Source organism: Amphiura filiformis, unplaced genomic scaffold (assembly GCF_039555335.1).
Source record: "Amphiura filiformis unplaced genomic scaffold, Afil_fr2py scaffold_71, whole genome shotgun sequence".
Lineage (NCBI taxonomy): Eukaryota > Metazoa > Echinodermata > Ophiuroidea > Amphilepidida > Amphiuridae > Amphiura > Amphiura filiformis.
Window position 1 is genome coordinate 408,821 of NW_027305535.1, and position 8,680 is coordinate 417,500.

Sequence of the window (8,680 nt, forward strand, 5' to 3'; positions counted from 1 at the left end):
GGCATAGCTAGCCAACTCCCCGTGTTAATTGAATGGAGATTTGACCGAAAATATTGGTATCGGAGCGCTCACTTCTGAAGGATGCCACAAAAAAACGGTACAAGCTACATTTTAACTATTCTCTGGCAATCATTATGATGAGTTTCTTATATAGTATGCCGAAATTGGGTACTGTAGGTGATTGACAAATGGTCGCACTTTTCTGATAAATAAGTGACAGTGAACATGAAATATCAGCGCCCATAAACCAAAGTTAGTAGCTAGTTAGTGGAGGCCGTCACGGGACTGATTATTGATTATTGAAGTGCCTTATTAATAGATACGCACGATTTAGGGCAAGAAAAACAAACCGGGACACTTTTGGAGACATCATCATCATCATCATCATCATCATCATCATCATCATCATCATCATCATCATCATCGACATCATCATCATCATCACTTTCTACATTTTTTTCTAAACAACATAGGGCCTACCGTTTTAATAAGATTTTTTCTTGAAATGCATGTAACTATAATTATTGTTTAGAGCGTGATGAAATAAAACATCACGATTTTCATCACAAAACAAATATAATGCATAAGAAATCGTTTGTTTTAGAGCGTGATGATGAAATAAAACATCACGATTTTCATCCCGAAACAAAGTAATACATAAGAAATCAATTTTTCGTGAGTGATGAAATAAAACATCAAAATTGTCATCACGAAACAAAGTAATACATGAGAAATCGTTTGTTTTAAAGCGTGATGAAATAAAACATCACAATTTTCATCACAAAACAAAGTAATAGGCCTACAAAAGAAATAAATTTTTCAAGAGTTTTCGTTTGTTTTAAAGCGTGATGAAATAAAACATCACGATTTTCATCACGGAACAAAGTAATACATAAGACATCGTTTGTTTGATTGCAATCAACCGCGACAGTTCGTCTCACACACATAACAATGCACTGCGATCAAATAGGTTGATGACAACATTTGATTGAATGGACTGCACTGCGCCATGATTACGTGCACCGGTTCAAATCCTTTGTTTGGAGCCAATCAATAATTTCACGTACAGCCTCTATGCAAATTAGAGTTTACACACGCTGCAGCTGGGGTAATCGACCGAAGCTTGTTGCCGTTAGTGATCGAATGCATGAGCTTATTTGCTTTACTGAATCGATTTACTGGATTAATTTCCTGTTAACTGGGTTTAATGCCACAAAGGTCGAATCGCCTTTGCCATGGACCATGACTGCATCATGGACAGTGGTGCTGAGTACGCGATGCGATGTGTGGATGTGAGTGTTTAAATTATCTGTGATTAAAATCAGTAATATCAAATTTGGATCTTTTCTCAAGATCGATGGTGCCATTTTGCCGACTATGCCGTCATATATATTGCAAGAGATTTTGAAAAACCACACACAGTTTTCTACTTCACCTGGTAGAATATGGTTATACTACCTTCCTGGCAGCAAAAGTGTTAATCAGACATTGTTCCAAAAGGTATGTACACGAAATTTCCCCATTTTAAATAAATATTTGTCCTCTTATTGTTACGACGTTTATCTTTGTCTGTTTGAATCTGTCTCTTTATTGTTTCTCAAAACATGTTAAACCAGGACGTGAAATCATTGCAACGGCGTTGTTTTATAATGGAGTTATCCGAGTCATCGAACGATTATAGAGTCCGTGAAACTTCGTGTTCGGTCATGCAGCCTTACGTATGTACACGTTCAGCAAGTAAGATATATCCAACTTTTAAAATTAGAAATTATATTGACAAAAGCATTGTTACTTTATTTATCGTTTAAGTTTTACAATTATTGGAAATATTTACTTTACAGGGACGGCTTAAAATCTCGACCGGCGGTTATTCGGCAGTTATGGTGGTTATGGTGCTTAGAACAATAGAAACCGGCTCCAACCGGACGGAACTGGCGGGCCACCAGAGGATTAGTTTTGAAGCAGCCCCTTATGTTAATGTTACATACGGTACATGCGAAAGTCGTGCCGTGATTATTATTATTATTATTATTATTATTATTATTGGTATTACTATTATTATTCTTATATTAATTGCTAACAAAATACTGTTACCTGATTTTTTTTTTTTTTTTAGGAGTGAAATGTCCCAATAATTGTCACGGTAAAGGTGTATGTCACGGAACCACGTGTGTGTGTAGTAAAGGATGGAAGGGTGAAGATTGCGCAGAGTTCCACTGCCAGGATGTTAAAGATTGCTCTGGTTTTGGGACGTGTGTCGGACCTAATCAGTGTAAATGTCGTGCTGGATGGCAGGTAATTGAAGTGTTTATTTTCACAATAAGATGTATGTTCCTCGGGACTTAAGGGCTCGGATAGCAACATTTGCATATATTTTTTTTTCGGGACATGCAAGAGAGCACATCAGGCATATCGAATATTGCATTCTGAATACGAGGGATATCCTTCTGATATTAAATATTTTTCGCGATATAATTATTAAAACTTTTTGATATTTAAGTAAACTTTATAAATCTAATGATATGTAGTTAAAGTGTGGGTAGCTGAGAGGAAAAGCCGACGATCATTTAAAAATGTTAACCATTCGTATTGAAGATGCACATTTTTGCATTATATCACGAATTTCAAAGAAATCAAAATAATTTGATATCAGGAGGACATTCCTCGTATCAAGAATGCAATACGATATGTCTGATGTGCTCATAAATTCCAGAAAAAGAAATACTGTGCAATCGTTGCTATCCGAGCCCTTAAGCTAAGGGCAAAAGCAATAGAAATGCAGTAACACAAAATACAAAAGTAACCCCAAAAACCTACCTAGGCCTATATACCCTTTTTTACTAATACAACTACACGTAATAATTATTTCATTTTCACAACTCGTCTTATGTGTTTTGGTTACAGGGTCGAGCATGTTCAATAAGTTTTTGCAGCCGTTTTGACCAATGCAAGACATGCGCCCGTGAAGAAGGCTGTGGATGGTGTGATACAAAGCGTTCGTGTTTGCCGGGAACACCATATACCCCTGATAAAGAACTTGACTGTGTAGACTGGTTTTACTACACCTGTTTTACAACTGGACAGTGTTCGCAATCAATTAATGTCAGTATTATTAATTTTGTTTAATTGCCGGTTTTGTCATTTAGTATTGGGAGAATGGGGATTTGGGGTGTGTGTGTGGGGGGGGTGTAAAATCTGAAGATCGTGGATGGTGGTAAATATTGGTCAATTGCACGTTACAATCATGGTTCCAAGTTCCAAAATTTGAACGCTGAAAGCACGTTATAATATTAGATCAACTGTGATTTAACGTTGATTCAACGTTGAATACCCTTCAATGCCCTTCATTTTAATTAACATTCTAATAAGGAATTTATCTTTTTCAATTAGTTTATTGTAATGCTTTTAATCATAAAAAAGACCCAGAAAAGATAAATTGCTCAGCAGGTAATGCTTTTTTCAAAACAAAACTTTATCAAAACGGATTTGTAAAAAAGTGCTATTATAAAAAGTTTATATAAGTGAGTTAATAAGTTTCGCCATCGAAAATTTATTATCTCTACAGAGATTAAGCTGCGAAACCCGGCAGTGCAACATGTCTATGCCTGAAAGCGACAATGAATCATGTGAGCAGTGTCTGGATGTTAAACAATGTTTCACAAAAGATGTAAGTATCTCAACCTTTTCTGCATGGTGTTTTATTAGAGTAGTGTTAATGTAGTACAGTAAAGGTATTTGAAATTGAAAGTCTATTGAAGGCGAGTTTGCACTCAAATATTGAGATCAATAGAAAGGTATGAGTTTTATAAAAGAGATCCCAAGGTATGACATTTCCATCTCATACATGTCATATGACTTAATTTTCTAGCCAGGAGGAAACTATTAAAACATTTCGTTTAACTATTAGTTAAATAATTGTTAATTCCGAAAAAAAACCCCGATGAATTTTGTTTTTTGTTTTTTCCTTTTCCTTTTCTTGCTAAAGAATCCTTGTCATACATGGAACGAAGACCGCTGTCCTTCAGGAGTAGTATCCGAAAATTACACCGATACGTCAAGGATTATGAAATCTGAAATCAATGAAGACGTTATTCTTTTGGATACAGTAAATACCACTATATACAAATGCCCAGTTGTTGGATATGGCGAGCTGGAAGATCATGTTTTGTTTGTAACAAGTCAAAGAATGGACATCAAAGTTGGCAAGATTTTAAGCAATGAGCAAGCTGATGGCATTCTACACAGGGTTGGATTGGTGACGGATAAAGGTTAACAAATCTTATTCAACTACTCGCATTAAATATTATAATAATTTGCAATTATACTGTGCCTTTCACAGCCACTGGTGAAACACCAGAATCAGATCGCATCAACTAAGGATGCTGTCGAAGCACACAACAATCTACACTTTCAACCCTAGAACTATGAAGGGGGTTGTACCAACCTCCATAAGATTTTGTATCCGTCAAAAAAAAACCACACGCTCTTACGCCCAAACGACCTAAGCTAATCGTAGATCCATCCTTTGCGCTCATTGTTTTACCCCATTACCCGGGGGTAAGACCGGTCATCAAAGATGACCATAGAGGGAGGTTGATGAGGCCCAATGATTTATATTTCGCTCTTATGAAATTATTCCAAGAGCTAATGACTATTTACCTGTTAGTAAGGTGAAAATAGTCATTTTTTGTGGTAAATCGCATTTTTGTAGCATTTTTAGCCGGAAATCAATTTTGGCTATACTTTTGTACATATATTATGTGGGGAATGTGTGATTTTGTATCTGGATAGAGGAGACCCATAGCTATAAGTTAGTACCAAATACAGTAAGCCAAAGAATTAAGGTACCAGTTGTGTTCATCCCTGTATATCCTTAATAAAGACAAATATATAAAAACTAAAACAAGCATCCAATACCTGTACTCTTTAGCTCTGATTTAAGGTCTTATTTGTTGAAATTGGTTAAGAATGAAAGAAACGGTGTCCTAAAATCTAATAAAGAAACGAAATCAAAAGTTGCACTTCTCTGTTCGAATTACTGAAATCACGACGCTGGTTTTAACGTGTGCTATTCATGGACGCACGATGCTAGTTCTCTTGTTCGCGAACACGTTGTGTACAAATCAATAGGTCTTGCAATGGAGCAAACTGCAACTTTTAAATTGGCATCTTCCTTGGGTTTTTGGATCGTCGTATCTTTATTTCTTGAACAATTTCAACACTTGAGGTCTTAAATTCGAGCTAAAAAAATTCTTTGGCTTACTGTATAACGGTATAACGTTTATAAATGAAAATTAGGGGGGTGCAACAACCCCCCTTCGTAGTCCGTGTTACAAAATATGGCTAAGTAATTCTAGGGTTAACATTCACCAACATCCTTGTGTATAGACTGCCTACTAAAATGTATACTATATTTGTCAGCATATTACGGATACCTTTGGTTTTTTCTTCAGATCGCCACACACTGTTCATGGGTAAGCAGGCCGACCTGTTGGAGGTTCTTAAGTATGCAGACTTCAGTCAGCCTGTTGAAATGGAACCTGCTGGTGACCCAGCGATAACAGATGATACCCCAAATAATGAGTTACTTGAGGAACTGCTCTATGGTAATATCACCACCAATGGTAGTAACATCATTGAGTTGGCAGAAGGTAAACCATGATGCTCGGACTATCAATATGTTTTAGTATTTTGGTAGCTTTACAAATGTATTATTTGGTCCTAATTGATCTTTGAATCATTATATGAACTTGTGTAACAAACCTATTTTGAATAAATTATTTGACAGATATTACTCCTTATAAGTGTCTGGGACATCACTATATCAACAAGGATAATAAAGAAGAACAGAGTATATCGTCCTTCATATTCTTACCTATCAATGATGAGACAAGCAACTACACCACTGGAGATATTCTTATTTCAAATCGGACTTCTTTGAATGTTGAATCTGTCATAGAAATTGTCTCTGAACAAGACGCAGTATTTGTTCACACAGAGCTTGCCGACTGCTCCGACAATGCTACATACATTTATGGGTTGGTACCACCAAAACTGGTTAAAATAATTAATATATCATACACGATTTTGCATTGCGATAAACAAACTCAATTTCCCTTTGATACCGTAACAATAGTAATGCTCTGATAACACATCCTAGGCAAAGAACATACAACACCCAGCAAACATGGCTGCCATTTTCTAGTGTAACAATAGTAAATGGATTGGTATAACCATGATAACTGTAGAAACATTCAAGTTTTTATAGCTAGGCAAAAAAAGGTGTTGAAGCAATCCTAAGTCCGCCACGTTAAAGGCCTTTAAATTTAAATTAAACGTTACATTTAGTGATTTACTCATCCGGAGGATCGTAAAAACCATTTAGATTGTAGCATCTTTGTTAGTGTAATAAATATGTTAACATATAGAATGCTAGTGGTTAAGTCAAAAGCCGAGTACCACAAAAATACATTTTACATTTGTAATTTCTCTTTCTTTTTACTAAAGAAAATATATTTGAATAGTGCTTCAATGCTGTTTTCCCCTTTGTACACCTTCGTTAGGATTAATAAATAGGCTTTTAATAAGACTATATCAAGACTATTTTCAAATTCCAGCATAATGGAGATGTTGTCAATACGAAATAATACTGGTGATGAAATAGACTTATCTTGTCGAGGAGGCATTGGTCGCAACAATCTCCTGGTACTGAATGAAAACATATACGAAGACGATCTCGTTATCTCACACAATGACACAATTATTGGAGGGCCCGGTGATCGTTTTGTTGGACAGGTAACAGAATTCTTTATATATTCTAATATCTAATTTTTAAGTTAAGTTAATAATTGTGTTGAAAGTGTACTCATCCGTACGTCATCTAAGTACGTTTTTATTTGAATATGCATGTGTCAGTTGGACATGCTATAACGTTTTATGCTAACGTCTGAACAAACATATTTTCCTAAGGTATATGAATGGTTCAGGTAGCAATTATAGTTTTGCTCGACTTGTTCTCAATCAATTCTAGTGATTTACAATACGATACGCCGCCAACGGCTGCTCTTGGCAGTCCAATTTTTAACCTCCAGCGTCAACATCAAAGTTCTAGCCACCATTGGATTATCACACGAGTGTGAAAGTAATATTTTAAAACAGTTTTACGAAGGATTCGGTGTGATTAATAAATAGATAATGGACTTTTTCATTTATTATTTTTGAAAAAAACAAACAAATTATATCTTCAATACGAAAAGTCAATATTTTCCAATGATGGACGGGGTTTTCCTCCCTGCTAGATACGCGTACATAACATTGGATTTATAAAGTTTACTTCGAGCGAGGACTGTTAAGTATCCAAAATATAAAAAATATCAATTTCTAATATTTTGCCATACAATTTAAATTATATCGCGAATTAAAAAAAAAATCGAAATTATTTGATATCAAAAGGACATTCCTCGTATTCAGAATGTATTTGGTGGGTCCGATGTGCTCTCAGGTCCAACAAAAATACTGTACACACGTCGCGACGCGTCGTTATCCGATTCCTTAATACATAAAAAAATTTCATAATACGCGCTTTGGTTAAAGCCATAATGTATGATTTGCTTCACAGCGTCGCCCTCAATTTTACTCGGATTTCTACTTGTTGCATAATTATAATACCCAGTGGTATACTAAAATACCTCGTAAAAGACTAAGCCTGAAGTGCTTTAATAACAGTAAAATTTAACTTTTTATATTAAAACCGGGTCGACCCGGTTTTATTTAGAGTTCAACGATCGAGTACTTGCTAACATGTACCGTGGATGTCAGCTTGTATGGACTACACACGTCGAGCGCGATGCTCCGTGCAGTTACATGTAATACGATCGGCGAGCGTAGTACACGCATTGTAGGCGTTGGAATGAATTTTCTTCATTATACCTCATTTGTTTGGCTCGAAATTAAAAGGGGATAATGTGATCAGTGAAAACAAACATTTAAATAAGAATCTATTCTTTATGCAAATCACACATTATTGCTAGGCGTTCAACACAGCATTCAGTTATAAGGCGACGAAAAAAGACAACCTTGTTCTACAAACCCGACCGACCCAAATTTTACAAGAAATAGGAAACAAATTTTTCCTATTTAAATGAATACCCATTCAAATTTCGGGAAATTTCAAGGAACAAAATGTTTATTTTGGTATTTCCATAAATTACAAAATATTTACAGATTTTGGATTTTGTTGGGTTATTTGCCACCCCCCCCCCAAACAAAAATTGACCGACCGACCCTACTTGAAAGGGTTTTATTCATCATCCAAGGGTTTTTTCCCTGTGTAAGTTTAAGTGAATATTTTTTTGTCAAATACACTAGATCGTCTCGAAGACCATTACCAAGGATTTCGTTATACTGGAAGTTCTGACTGCAACAACGCTACCAGAGCTGCAAGCTTTACCACATTTCAGTCTTCTGCCAACACGACGCAGAGTTAGGCGAGGAACTTACACATACTCTCCGAGTTATTCGTTTTCAGTCCCCTTTGAAAAACAGGTAAATACTACAGGTCTAAGTGTGCTACAGGGGTACACATGATACCACAATAAAAGCATAAAAACAACACTTTCATTTAAAAATACTGAAGCTAAATTTTACACCATAGAATATATAAACGAGTAAATTGATCAGG

At 35.7% G+C, this 8,680-nt stretch overlaps 1 long non-coding RNA gene across 1 annotated transcript; it reads left to right on the forward strand.

The window, feature by feature from the left end:
* The first annotated feature begins 5,827 nt into the window (after positions 1–5,827).
* LOC140144679 (uncharacterized) lies at positions 5,828–8,523 on the forward strand. The gene is made up of 3 exons (XR_011857921.1): positions 5,828–6,038; positions 6,618–6,795; positions 8,368–8,523. It is a non-coding gene; the product is annotated as an uncharacterized lncRNA (long non-coding RNA).
* Positions 8,524–8,680: the final 157 nt, after the last annotated feature.